General features: G+C 61.0%; 2 non-coding genes across 2 annotated transcripts; both read left to right on the top strand.

The window, feature by feature from the left end:
- Nucleotides 1-2862: 2862 nt before the first annotated feature.
- Nucleotides 2863-2981, top strand: LOC131873830 (5S ribosomal RNA). Its single transcript, XR_009371720.1, has one exon. It is a non-coding gene; the product is annotated as a 5S ribosomal RNA (ribosomal RNA).
- Nucleotides 2982-9483: 6502 nt separating this feature from the next.
- LOC131873780 (5S ribosomal RNA) lies at nt 9484-9602 on the top strand. The gene has a single exon (XR_009371680.1). It is a non-coding gene; the product is annotated as a 5S ribosomal RNA (ribosomal RNA).
- The last annotated feature ends 4920 nt before the right edge of the window (nt 9603-14522 follow it).

Genomic DNA, 14522 nt, shown 5'->3' with positions numbered 1-14522 from the left:
CAGGGTGGGTGCGCACCCAACAACCGGGCCTAGGAAGAGCCAATGCCAGAAACCCCACCAAATGCTCTGAGAAAAAAAGAGGGGGCGCTCGAATAACCTCGCTTCGGAGCGCACCCGGGGCAAACCGGGCTCCGACTTCGTGCACGCCGCACCTTGGAGCACACTTCGAAGCGCTCCTTGGTGCGCACCATGGTGCCCACCAGGGCGCGCAACCCAGCCAAGGTGTGCACACCAAGGTGCGCAGCCGGGGCAAACCGGGCTCCGACTTCGTGCACGCCACACCTTGGAGCACAGATCGGGGCGCTCCCGGGTTCGCACCAGCGTTGCGCACCGTGGTGGGCACCTTGGAGCACACCAAGGTGGGCAGCGAGGTGCGCACCTTTGATGCGCTGCCTTCACTAATTTCCAGAAAAGGCAAAAAAAAACTAGATTTTAAAATTTCCGTTTTGAAAGATAGTGAAAAAAACGGAACGCGGGTGCCATCTTGAGCCCGCCCTGGTGCGCAGCCCAGGCAAGGTGTACGCACCAAGGTGCCCACCCTGGTGGAGGTGCGCACTCGGGGCAAACCGGGCTCCGACTTCGTGCACGGCATGGTGCCCACCAAGGCGTGCAACCCAGCCAAGGTGCCCACCGCGGCGAAGGTGCACGCGAGGTGCGCACCCGAGGTGCACGCCCGGGGCAAACCGGGCTTCGACTTCGTGGAGGCCGCACCTTGGAGCACACTTCGGAGCGCTCCCTGGTGCGCACCATGGTGCCCACCAGGGCGCGCAACGCAGCCAAGGTCTGCAAGGTGCCCACCCCGGTGAAGGTGCACGCGAGGTGCGCACCCGGGGCAAACCGGGCTCCGACTTCGTGCACGCCGCACCTTGGAGCACACATCGGAGCACTCCTAGGTTCGCACCAGCGTTGCACACCTTTGATGCGCTGCCTTCACTAATTTCCAGAAAAGGCAAAAAAAAATGAGATTTTAAAATTTCCGTTTTGAAAGATAGTGAAAAAAACGGAACGCGGGTGCCATCTTAAGCCCTTCCTGGTGCGCAGTCCAGGCAAGTTGTGCGCACCAAGGTGCCCACCCTGGCGGAGGTGCGCGCCCGGGGAAAACCGGGCTCCGACTTCGTGCACTGCATGGTGCCCACCAAGGCGCGCAACCCAGCCAAGGTGCCCACCGCGGCGAAGGTGCACGTGAGGTGCACACCCGGGGCAAACCGGGCTCCGACTTCGTGCACGCCGCACCTTGGAGCACACTTCAGAGCGCTCCTTGGTGCGCACCATGGTGCCCACCAGGGCGCGCAACCCAGCCAAGGTCTGCACACCAAGGTGCCCACCCCGGCGAAGGTGCAGGCGAGGTGCGCACCCGGGGCAAACCGGGCTCGGACTTCGTGCACGCCGCACCTTGGAGCACACATCGGAGCGCTCCCGGGTTCGCACCAGCATTGCACACCTTTGATGCGCTGCCTTCACTAATTTCCAAAAAAGGCAAAAAAAAAAAAAAAATGAGATTTTAAAATTTCCGTTTTGAAAGATAGTGAAAAAAACGGAACGCCGGTGCCATCTTGAGCCCGCCCTGGTGCGCAGCCCAGGCAAGTTGTGCGCACCAAGGTGCCCACCCTAGCCAAGGTGGGTCACGGGGTGGGTCCTAGGGTGGGTAACGGGGTGGGGACTAAGGTGCGTGCCAAGGTGGGTCATGGGGTGGTTGCCAAGGTGGGCACCAGGGTGGGTGTGCACCAACCCTAGCCAGGGTAGGTCACGGGGTGGTTGTCGGGGTGGGCGTCAAGGAGCCAAGGTGGGTGGCAAGTAGCCAAGTTGCGTGGCAAGGTGGGTGTCGGGGTGGGTGCCAAGGATCTAAGGTGGGTGCCAAGGAACCAAGGTGGGTGTCTGGGTGGGTGCCAGGGTGGGTCCCAAGGTGAGTGCAAAGGTGGGTGCCAGGGTCGAGGTGAGTGCCAATGTGGGTTCCAAGGTGCCAGGGTTAGGGTGAGTGCCAATGTGGGTTCAAAGGTGCTAAGTTGGGTGCGAGGTTGGGTGCCAGGGTGGGTGGGTGCCAAGGTGTGCTAGGTGGAAGCCCGGGTGGGTCGGCATCCCATGGGTGTCGAGTTGGGTGCCTGATGGGTGCTTCTTGTCAAGTTTTAGTCGTCGGGACTCATTTCGAGCCTTAGAGGTCGTTTCTTGTCCGGTTGCCCTGTCTTCGACCTGGGAACCCAATTTTGGTCCTCGGGTCCCATTTTTTTTGGTCTCGCATCCCACTTTTGGCCTGTGGCCTTTTCGGGGTCGATTCTCGTTTTGGGCATCAGAGCATGTTTCTTCTCCTAAAACCCAATATTTGTTTCTTAAGTCTCGGAACACATTTTTGTTCTCGTGGACCCATCATGGGTCTTGGAACGCATGTGTGGTCCTTGGGTCCCATTTTGCATCCCGAAACTTGTTTTTGGTGCTTGATCCCTATTTTGGGTGCCCACCTTGCACCAAGTGTGCACCCGGGGCAAACCGAGCGCCTTGGTGCACCGGGGCAAGATCGAGCGTGCACCCGAGGCGCCCCGAACATGCACCAAGGTGCACTCGGCCCACATGTGAGCGCAGGTCGTTGCGCCCGAGGTGGTGTGTGGGCACCGTGTTGCAGATGGGACACTGCACGCACTTGGGCGGGTTGGGTGCGCACACGACGCCCCGTCCCGGTGCACGCACGTAGGCCGACCCGGGTGCACACCCGACGCCCTAGCAAGGTGCGCGCACCCGGGCAGGGCTCACACTTGGCGTACGGGGCGCACTTGGCGAGGGAGGGTGTGCACCTCGACGGGGGTGGGTGGCCGGGGTGGATTCGCACGTGGGTCGCGGTTTGCTAAGTACACACTGCGACAAGCTCATAACGGGTGCGATCATACCAGCGTTAGTGCACCGGATCCCATCAAAACTCCGCAGTTAAGCGCGCTTGGGCCGGAGTAGTACTGGGATGGGTGACCTCCCGGGAAGTCCCGGTGTTGCACCCTTTTATAGTTTTTCGCCGGGTGTCGCAATGCTATTTGAATTAACCTTTTGCCCGTTTGCGTTCTCGTCGGGGCCGGGCCGGGCCGGGGTGCGGTGCCCGCACTACCGCGCGCGCGGGGGCGACACCGAGCGCGCACCCGAGGCGCCCCGAGCACACAGGCCACGGTGCAACCCGGGCGTTGTTCGCGCACCCCGGTGCGCTCGAGGTGCTGCACGCGCACCCAGGTGAAATCGGTGTGCACCTCGGCCAGTGCGCGCTCGGTCGAGTCGCGCACGTTGGCCAAGGTGCACGGTGATGTTTCTTACTCTAAGGTTCCGCACCAGACGCCCGGGACAGGTGAGCGAAGCTGGGCGGGGCCGGGTGCGCGCCCGGGGCAGGTGCACGCAGCTGGAGAGAGCTTTGGAGCGCACCAGAGGTGGGGCACCTTGGAGCACACTTCGGAGCTAACCAATGATGCGCTCCAGTCAAAAGCTTCCTGAAGAGGCAAAAAAAGTTGAGATTATAGAATTTCCCACTTGAGAGATTGTAAAAAAAAAATTTAAATGAAGGAAATGCGGGTGCCAAGGTGTGCGCGCCCGGGTGCGTAGCCCAGCCAAGGTGTGCGCACCAAGGCGCCCACCCTGGCGAAGGTGCACGCAAGGTGCGCACCGAGGCAAATCGGACAATTAACCCAACTTTCGACTTCGCGCGCACCTGCGCACCTTGGAGCGCACTTCGAAGCGCTCCTTGGTGCGCACCAATCTTGGGCACCTCGGAGTGCACCATGGCGCCCACCAAGGTGCGCACCCGGGGCAAACCGAGCTCTGACTTCATGCGCACCTTGGAGCGCACAAAAGGTGCGCACCATGGCGCCCACCAAGGTGAGCGCACCCTGGCGAAGGTGTGCACCCGGGGCAAACTGAGCTCCGACTTCGTGCGCACCTCGGAGCGCACAAAAGGTGCGCAACCCAGCCAAGCTGTGCGCACCCCGGGCAAACCGAGCTCTGAATCGTGCGCACCAGAGGTGCACGCCATCGTGCGCACCTTGGAGCACACTTCGGAGCCCTCCTTGGTGCGCACCGATCTTGCGCACCTCGGAGCGCACCCGGGGAAAACAATGCAATTAACCCGACTTTCGACTTCGTGCGCACCTCGGAGCACACCGAGGTGCGCACCTTTGATGCGCTGCCTTCACCAATTTCCAGAAAAGGACAAAAAACATTCAGAAGGTGTGCGCACCGAGGTGCCCACCCTGGCGAAGGTGCACGCGAGGTGCGCACCCGGGGCAAACTGGGCTCCGACTTCGTGCACGCCATGCTGCGCACCTTGGAGCACACTTCGGAGCGCTCAATGGTGCCCAACCCAGCCAAGGTGCCCACCGCGGCGAAGGTGCACGCGAGCTGCGCACCCGGGGCAAACCGGGCTCCGACTTCGTGCACGCCACACCTTGGAGCACACTTTGGAGCGCTCCTTGGTGCGCACCATGGTGCCCACCAGGGCACGCAACCCAGCTGCGGTGCCCACCCCGGCGAAGGTGCACGCGAGGTGCGCACCCGGGGCAAACCGGGCTCCGACTTCGTGCACGCCATGGTGCGCACCATGGTGCCCACCGCGGCGAAGGTGCACACCCGGGGCAAACCGGGCTCCGACTTCGTGCACGCCGCACCTTGGAGCACACTTCGGAGCGCTCCTTGGTGCGCACCATGGTGCCCACCAGGGCGCACCCGGGGCAAACCGGGCTCCGACTTCGTGCACGCCGCACCTTGGAGAACACTTCGGAGCGCTCCTTGGTGCGCAACATGGTGCCCACCAGGGCGCGCAACCCAGCCGAGGTGCCCACCCCGACGAAGGTGCACGCGAGGTGCGCACCCGAGCCAAACCGGGCTCCGACTTTGTGCACGCCATGGTGCCCACCGCGGCGAAGGTGCACGCGAGGTGCGCACCCGGGGCAAACCGGGCTCCGACTTCATGCACGCCACACCTTGGAGCACACTTCGGAGCGCTCGTTGGTGCGCACCATGGTGCCCACCCCGACGAAGGTGCACGCGAGGTGCGCACCCGGCGGAAACCGGGCTCCGACTTCATGCACGCCATGGTGCCCACCGCGGCGAAGGTGCACGCGAGGTGCGCACCCGGGGCAAACCGGGCTCCGACTTCGTGCACGCCGCACCTTGGAGCACACTTCGGAGCGCTCGTTGGTGCGCACCATGGTGCCCACCAGGGCGCGCAACCCAGCCGAGGTGCCCACCCCGGCGAAGGTGCACGCGAGGTGCGCACCCGGGGCAAACTCGGCTCCAACTTCGTGCACGCCATGGTGCCCACCGCGGCGAAGGTGCACGCGAGGTGCACACCCGGGGCAAACCGGGCTCCGACTTCGTGCACGCCGCACCTTGGAGCACACATCGGGGCGCTCCCGGGTTCGCACCAGCGTTGCGCACCGTGGTGGGCAGCTCGGAGCACACCAAGGTGGGCAGCGAGGTGCGCACCTTTGATGCGATGCCTTCATTAATTTCCATAAAAGGCAAAAAAAAATGAGATTTTGAAATTTTCGTTTTGAAAGATAGTGAAAAAAAGGGAATGCTGGTGCCATCTTGAGCCCGCCCTGGTGCGCAGCCCAGCCAAGGTGTGCGCACCAAGGTGCGCGCCCGGGCAATTGACCCAGCTTCAAACTTCGCGCGTGCCAGGGTGTGAGCGCACCCAACAACCGGGCCTGGGAAGAGCCAATGCGAGAAACCCCACCAAACGCTCTGACAAAAAAAGAGGGGGCGCTCCAGTAACCTCGCTTCGGAGCGCACCCAGGGCAAACCTAGCCAAGGTGCCCACCCCGGCCAAGGTGCAGGCGAGGTGCGCACCCGGGGCAAACCAGGCTCCGACAACGTGCACGTCGCACCTTGGAGCACACTTCGTAGCGCTCCCGGGTGCACACCGTGGTGGGCACCTCAGAGCACACCAAGGTGGGCAGCCAGGTGCGCACCTTTGATGCGCTGCCTTCACTAATTTCCAGAAATGGCAAAAAAAAAGGAGATTTTAAAATTTCCGTTTTGAAAGATAGTGAAAAAAACGGAACGCGGGTGCCATCTTGAGCCCGCCCTGGTGCGCAGCCCAGGTAAGGTGCCCACCCTGGCAAAGGTGCGCACCCGGCCAATTAACCCTACTTCCGACTCCGTGCGCGCCAGGGTGGCAACCGGGCCTGGGAAGAGCCAATGCGAGAAACCCCACCAAACGCTCCGACAAAAAAAGAGGGGGCGCTCCAATAACCCCGCTTCAGAGCGCAGCCGGGGCAAACCCAGCCAAGGTGCCCACCCCGACGAAGGTGCACGCGAAGTGCGCACCCGGGGCAAACCAGGCTCCGACAACGTGCACGCAGCACCTTGGAGCACACTTCGAAGCACTCCCGGGTGCCCACCGGCGTTGTGCACCGTGGTGGGCAGCGAGGTGCGCACCTTTGATGCGCTGCCTTCACTAATTTCCAGAAAAGGCAAAAGAAAATGAGATTTTAAAATTTCCGTTTTGAAAGATAGTGAAAAAAACAGAACGCGGGTGCCATCTTGAGCCCGCCCTGGTGCGCAGCCCAGGCAAGGCGTGCGCACCAAGGTGCCCACCCTGGCGAAGGTGCGCACCCGGGCAATTAACCCTACTTCCGACTTCGTGCGCGTCAGGGTGGGTGCGCACCCAACAACCGGGCCTGGGAAGAGCCAATGCGAGAAACCCCACCAAACGCTCCGACAAAAAAAGAGGGGGCGCTCCAATAACCCCGCTTCGGAGCGCACCCGGGGCAAACCGGGCTCCGACTTCGTGCACGCCGCACCTTGGAGCACACTTCGAAGCGCTCCTTGGTGCGCACCATGGTGCCCACCAGGGCGCGCAACCCGGCCAAGGTGTGCACACCAAGGTGCGCACCCGGGGCAAACCGGGCTCCGACTTTGTGCACGTTACACCTTGGAGCACAGATCGGGGCGCTCCCGGGTTCGCACCAGCGTTGCGCACCGTGGTGGGCACCTCGGAGCACACCAAGGTGGGCAGCGAGGTGCGCACCTTTGATGCGCTGCCTTCACTAATTTCCAGAAAAGGCAAAAAAAAAATAGATTTTAAAATTTCCGTTTTGAAAGATAGTGAAAAAAACGGAACGCGGGTGCCATCTTGAGCCCGCCCTAGTGCGCAGCCCAGGCAAGGTGTACGCACCAAGGTGCCCACCCTGGCGGAGGTGCGCACCCGGGGCAAACCGAGCTCCGACTTCGTGCACGACATGGTGCCCACCAAGGCGTGCAACCCAGCCAAGGTGCCCACCGCGGCGAAGGTGCACGCGAGGTGCGCACCCGAGGTGCACCCCCGGGGCAAACTGGGCTCCGACTTCGTGCAGGCCGCACCTTGGAGCACACTTCGGAGCGCTCCTTGGTGCGCACCATGGTGCCCACCAGGGCGCACAACCCAGCCAAGTTCTGCACACCAAGGTGCCCACCCCGGCGAAGGTGCACGCGAGGTGCGCACCCGGGGCAAACCGGGCTCCGACTTCGTGCACGCCGCACCTTGGAGCACACATCGGAGCGCTCCCAGGTTCGCACCAACGTTGCGCACCTTTGATGCGCTGCCTTCACTAATTTCCAGAAAAGGCAAAAAAAAATGAGATTTTAAAATTTCCGTTTTGAAAGATAGTGAAAAAAATGGAACGCGGGTGCCATCTTGAGCCCTTCCTGGTGCGCAGCCCAGGCAAGTTGTGCGCACCAAGGTGCCCACCCTGGCGGAGGTGCGCGCCCCGGGCAAACCGGGCTCCGACTTCATGCACTGCATGGTGCCCACCAAGGCGCGCAACCCAGCCAAGGTGCCCACTGCGGCGAAGGTGCACGCGAGGTGCACACCCGGGGCAAACCGGGCTCCGACTTCGTGCACGCCGCACCTTGGAGCACACTTCAGAGCGCTCCTTGGTGCGCACCATGGTGCCCACCAGGGCACGCAACCCAGCCAAGGTTTGCACACCAAGGTGCCCACCCCGGCGAAGGTGCAGGCGAGGTGCGCACCCGGGGCAAACCAGGCTCGGACTTCGTGCACGCCGCACCTTGGAGCACACATCGGAGCGCTCCCGGGTTCGCACCAGCATTGCGCACCTTTGATGCGCTGCCTTCACTAATTTCCAGAAAAGGCAAAAAAATAAATAAATATGAGATTTTAAAATTTCCGTTTTGAAAGATAGTGAAAAAAACGGAACGCCGGTGCCATCTTGAGCCCGCCCTGGTGCGCAGCCCAGGCAAGTTGTGCACACCAAGGTGCCCACCCTGGCCAAGGTGGGTCACGGGGTGGGTCCTAGGGTGGGTAACGGGGTGGGTACTAAGGTGCGTGCCAAGGTGGGTCATGGGGTGGGTGCCAAGGTGGGCACCATGGTGGGTGTGCACCAACCCTAGCCAGGGTAGGTCACGGGGTGGTTGTCGGGGTGGGCGTCAAGGAGCCAAGGTGGGTGGCAAGTAGCCAAGTTGCGTGCCAAGGTGGGTGTCAGGGTGGCTGCCAAGGATCCAAGGTGGGTGCCAATGAACCAAGGTGGGTGTCTGGGTGGGTGCCAGGGTGGGTCCCAAGGTGAGTGCAAAGGTGGGTGCCAGGGTCGAGGTGAGTGCCAATGTGGGTTCCAAGGTGCCAGGGTCAGGGTGAGTGCCAATGTGGGTTCAAAGGTGCTAAGTTGGGTGCGAGGTTGGGTGCCAGGGTGGGTGGGTGCCAAGGTGTGCTAGGTGGAAGCCCGGGTGGGTCGGCATCCCATGGGTGTCGAGTTGGGTGCCTGATGGGTGCTTCTTGTCAAGTTTTAGTCGTCGGGACTCATTTCGAGCCTTAGAGGTCGTTTCTTGTCCGGTTGCCCTGTCTTCGACCTGGGAACCCAATTTTGGTCCTCGGGTCCCATTTTTTTTGGTCTCGCATCCCACTTTTGGCCTGTGGCCTTTTCGAGGTCGATTCTCGTTTTGGGCATCAGAGCATGTTTCTTCTCCTAAAACCCAATATTTGTTTCTTAAGTCTCGGAACACAATTTTGTTCTCGTGGACCCATCATGGGTCTTGGAACGCATTTGTGGTCCTTGGGTCCCATTTTGCATCCCGAAACTTGTTTTTGGTGCTTGATCCCTATTTTGGGTGCCCACCTTGCACCAAGTGTGCACCCGGGGCAAACCGAGCGCCTTGGTGCACCGGGGCAAGATCGAGCGTGCACCCGAGGCACCCCGAACATGCACCAAGGTGCACTCGGCCCACATGTGAGCGCAGGTCATTGCGCCCGAGGTGGTGTGTGGGCACCGTGTTGCAGACGGGACACTGCACGCACTTGGGCGGGTCGGGTGCGCACACGACGCCCCGTCCCGGTGCATGCACGTAGGCCGACCCGGGTGCACACCCGACGCCCTAGCAAGATGCGCGCACCCGGGCAGGGCTCACACTTGGCGAACGGGGCGCACTTGGCGAGGGAGGGTGTGCACCTCGACGGGGGTGGGTGGCCGGGGTGGATTCGCACGTGGGTCGCGGTTTGCTAAGTACACACTGCGACAAGCTCATAACGGGTGCGATCATACCAGCGTTAGTGCACCGGATCCCATCAGAACTCCGCAGTTAAGCGTGCTTGGGCCAGAGTAGTACTGGGATGGGTGACCTCCCGGGAAGTCCCGGTGTTGCACCCTTTTTTAGTTTTTCGCCGGGCGTCGCAATGCTATTTGAATTAACCTTTTGCCCGTTTGCGTTCTCGTCAGGGCCGGGCCGGGCCGGGGTGCGGTGCCCGCACTACCGCGCGCACGGGGGCGACACCGAGCGCGCACCCGAGGCACCCCGAGCACACAGGCCACGGTGCAACCCGGGCGTTGTGCGCGCACCCCGGTGCGCCCGAGGTGCTGTGCGCGCACCCAGGTGAAATCGGTGTGCACCTCGGCCAGTGCGCGCTCGGTCGAGTCGCGCACGTTGGCCAAGGTGCACGGTGATGTTTCTTACTCTAAGGTTCCGCACCAGACGCCCGGGACAGGTGAGCGAAGCTGGGCGGGGCTGGGTGCGCGCCCAGGGCAGGTGCACGCAGCTGGAGAGAGCTTTGGAGCGCACCAGAGGTGGGCACCTTGGAGCACACTTCGGAGCGCACCAATGATGCGCTCCACTCAAAAGTTTCCTGAAGAGGCAAAAAAAGTTGAGATTATAGAATTTCCCACTTGAGAGATTGTAAAAAAAAAAATATTAAATGAAGGAAACGCGAGTGCCAAGGTGTGCGCGCCTGGGTGCGCAGCCCAGCCAAGGTGTGCGCACCAAGGCGCCCACCCTGGTGAAGGTGCACGCAAGGTGCGCACCGAGGCAAACCGGACAATTAACCCAACTTTCGACTTCGCGCGCACCTGCGCACCTTGGAGCGCACTTCGGAGCGCTCCTTGGTGCGCACCAATCTTGGGCACCTCGGAGTGCACCATGGCGCCCACCAAGGTGCGCACCCGGGGCAAACCGAGCTCCGACTTCGTGCGCACCTTGGAGCGCACGAAAGGTGCGCACCATGGCGCCCACCATGGAACCCGGTTACCCGAAAACCACCGCACCGTCGATGCTCGCGACAGTCATGCCGTGAGAGAGTGCACCGTGCACGCGACCGAGTAAGGCCACTCAGAGACATCCATTTCCCAGGCATATGCCCCCTACGCACTTTTGGTGGTGCACCCCGCACGAACAATCCCGCCTCGACCAGCCTGAACAATTCCCCTCTCGAAGGAAGGCCTCGGCCTTAATCGCCCACGACAAACAGCTCGACGAGGCATGAAGCACCCACGGGAGCCGGAGCATGACGATGCAGAGTCTCGGTTCACAGGAGCCTGGGAAGAACATCCCGTACGGAACCCTTTACCCGAAAACATCCGAACCGCACATGCTCACGACAGTCCTGTCGTTAGAGAATGCACCGTGCACGCGACCGAGTAAAGCCACTCATAGACATCCATTTCCCAGGTATATGCCCCCTACGCACTTTTGGTGGCGCAACTCGCACGAACAGTCCCACCTCGACCCCGTAAACAAGCTTTTTTGCCTCGAAGAGTTCGTTGGAGACGAAGAAGCAACCTTCAGTGCAACCGTAGCACTCTTTTGTGCAACTGCCCAAACAACGCCCCCTCTACCCTCTGTCGAAACACTCGGCATTGCTGCTCCCTAAGGTGAGCTTCTCCTCATAGGCAATTCCGCTCTTATCCGGTCACGTTTGTGTGCCCGAATTTTGAAAGGCAACCTCCATGGGACATGGAAAAGACTCGAGAAGAGAGCTCGCTCACGGGAGAGAGAAGCCAAGGAGACCACGAGAGTGCTGAGAGTGGGACAGTGCTGAATAGGCGGGAGAAGCCTGCGCGTATAAACGGAGATATATATCCAATTGCAACGAAGGAACGTGCCAAAGATCGAGAACAATGGCAGAAATGCTAGTAACGTGCACTTCGGGACCAACGCATCACCGGAAGACAACCGCCAAACATCGAAAGAGTCGCGATGCTCCGCAACCTACGTGCAAAGCGATCGCACACCAGGTAAGGGAGTGAGAGCCCCAAACATAGCTGGGCGAGGCGCTCACTCCGCTCTTTAACATCTCGTTAATACCGCCAAGGAAATGGCACAAGCACACACACACAAGCATCCTCGGAAGAGGACAGTTCGAGTGACAGGTCAAATCCAAGAGTTCCGAAGACTACCTCCAGGAACAATTGGGAACAAGACCGATTACAAGTCGTCGAGTCTGTTACTGGGTGAACACGAGATGCGCACAGGAAATCGATCAGCCCTCACAATGGCCCAAGGCCAGAGATCGGACTGCTACGATTTACCCCAACAATCATCGTGCCACTCTTCGCAGAGAGGTGATAGACGCCAACGAGCCCGCGCATAGCAATCGAGGTGTAAAAAGGGCGTTGAAGGCAGGAAGCCTGGACGAAAGAGGCTACGAGGTCACCTCGAGGCGGTCTAAGAATCGGGCGCACTTGGGGCGACTACCAGTGCCAGCCCCTTATCCCGCGGTGTGTCCGACACAGAGAAATTTCCAAGGCGGCCAAGGAGCCTCCCCGCATAGCAATCGGGGTGTGAGGTTACGGATGCAGCATTGATAGCAATCGAGGTGTGAGGGGAAGGATGCAGAAGTGAGAGCCGAGGGATGTAGCAGAGATAGCAATCGGGGTGTGTGATGCAGCAGAGATAGCAATCGAGGTGTGCGGTGGGAAGGGCCCAACAGCCAGATGCATGAAGGGAGGGATGCAGCAGTGATGACAACCAGGCTGTGAGGAGAGGAGGGATGCAGCCAAGAAAGCAATCAGGGCTTGAGGCAAGGGATGCAGCACGGATAGCAATCATGTTGTGAGGCGAGATTACAAAGGCTAAACGTGAGAGGCTGCAGGGTCGACTCAGAGAGGTCTATGCATGTGAGAGGCTGCAAGCAAGGTCGACTCGGAGCGGTCTATGCATCGGGGGCGCTTGGGGCGACTACCAGTGCCAACCCCTTATCCCGCGACGCGTCCGACAAAGAGAACGTTCCAAGGCGGCCGAGGAGGTTACCAGCCGAGGGATGGCAGTAGTAGCGATAACAGGTATAGTTCCGCGGCGACCGAGAAGACTCACCGCATAGGAATCGGGATGCGAGGCGAAGGATGCGGTGGGAAGGCCCCTACGGCTAAACGGAAGAGGCTGCAGGGCCGCCTTGGAATAGTCCAAGCGTCGGACGCGATTGGGGCGACTACCAGTGCCAACCCCTTATCCCGTGATGCATCCGATACATAGATAGTTCCGAGGCGGCCGAGGAGCCTCACCGCATACCAATCGGGGTGCGAGGCGAGGGATGGGATGAGAAATCCCCAACGGCTAGACGGAAGAGGCTTCAGGGCCGCCTCGGAATGGTCCGAGCATCGGACGCGCTTGGGGCAACTACCAGTGCCAACCCCTTATCCCGCGATGCGTCCGATACACAGATGATTCCAAGGCGGCCGAGGAGCCTCACCGCATAGCAATCAGGGTGCGAGGCGAGGGATGGGGCGAGAAGGCCCCAACGGCTAGACGGAAGAGGCTTCAGGGCCGCCTCGGAATGGTCCAAGCATCGAACGCGCTTGGGGCGACTACCAGTGCCAACCCCTTATCCCGCGATGCGTCCGATACAAAGATGGTTCCAAGGCGGCCGAGGAGCCTCACCGCATAGCAATCAGGGGTGCGAGGCGAGGGATGCGTCGAGAAGGCTCCAACGGCTAGACGGAAGAGGCTTCAGGGCTGCCTCATAATGGTCCAAGCATCAGACGCGCTTGGGGCGACTACCAGTGACAACCCCTTATCCCGCGATGCGTCCGATATGAAGATAGTTCCAAGGCGGCCGAGGAGCCTCACCGCATAGCAATCGGGGTGCGAGGTGGGGGATGCAGCGAGATGGCCCCAACGGCTAGACGGAAGAGGCTGCAGGGCCGCCTCGGAATAGTCCAAGCATCGGACGCGCTTGGGGCGACTACCAGTGACAACCCCTTATCCCGCGATGCGTCCGACACGAAGATAGTTCCAAGGCGGCCAAGGAGCCTCACCGCATAGCAATCGGGGTGCGAGGTGGGGGATGCGGCGAGATGGCCCCAACGGCTAGACGGAAGAGGCTTCAGGGCCGCCTCGGAATAGTCCAAGCATCGGACGCGCTTGGGGCGACTACCAGTGACAACCCCTTATCACGCGATGCGTCTGATATGAAGATAGTTCCAAGGCGGCCAAGGAGCCTCACCGCATAGCAATCGGGGTGCGAGGTGGGGGATGCGGCGAGATGGCCCCAACGCGCTTGGGGTGACTACCAATGACAACCCCTTATCCCGCGATGCGTCCGATACGAAGATAGTTCCAAGGCGGCCGAGGAGCCTCACCGCATAGCAATCGGGGTGCGAGGTGAGGAATGCGGCGAGATGGCCCCAGAGGCTAGACGGAAGAGGCTGCAGGGCCGCCTCGGAATAGTCCAAGCATTGGACGCGCTTGGGGTGACTACTAGTGACAACCCCTTATCCCGCGATGCGTCCGATACACAGATAGTTCCAAGGCGGCCGAGGAGCCTCACCGCATAGCAATCGGGGTGCGAGGTGACGGATGTGGCGAGATGGCCCCAGAGGCTAGACGGAAGAGGCTGCAGGGCCGCCTCGGAATAGTCCAAGCATCGGACGTGCTTGGGGCGACTACCAGTGACAACCCCTTATCCCACGATGCGTCCGATACACAGATAGTTCCAAGGCGGCCAAGGAGCCTCACCGCATAGCAATCGGGGTGCGATGTGAGGGATGCGGTGAGATGGCCCCAAAGGCTAGACGGAAGAGGCTGCAGGGCCGCCTCGGAATAGTCCAAGCATCGGACGCGCTTGGGGCGACTACCAGTGACAACCCCTTATCCCGCGATGTGTCCGATACACAGATAGTTCCAAGGCGGCCGAGGAGCCTCACCGCATAGCAATCGTGGTGCGAGGTGGGGGATGCAGCGAGATGGCCCCAAAGGCTAGACGAAAGAGGCTGCAAGGCCGCCTCGGAATAGTCCAAGCATCGGACACGCATTGGGCGACTACCAGTGCCAACCCCTTATCCCGCGATGCGTCCGATACA

This window comes from Cryptomeria japonica, chromosome 2 (assembly GCF_030272615.1).
Source record: "Cryptomeria japonica chromosome 2, Sugi_1.0, whole genome shotgun sequence".
Lineage (NCBI taxonomy): Eukaryota > Viridiplantae > Streptophyta > Pinopsida > Cupressales > Cupressaceae > Cryptomeria > Cryptomeria japonica.
Note: the sequence above shows the minus strand (reverse complement) of the source record. Positions and strands in the feature narration are given on the sequence as shown.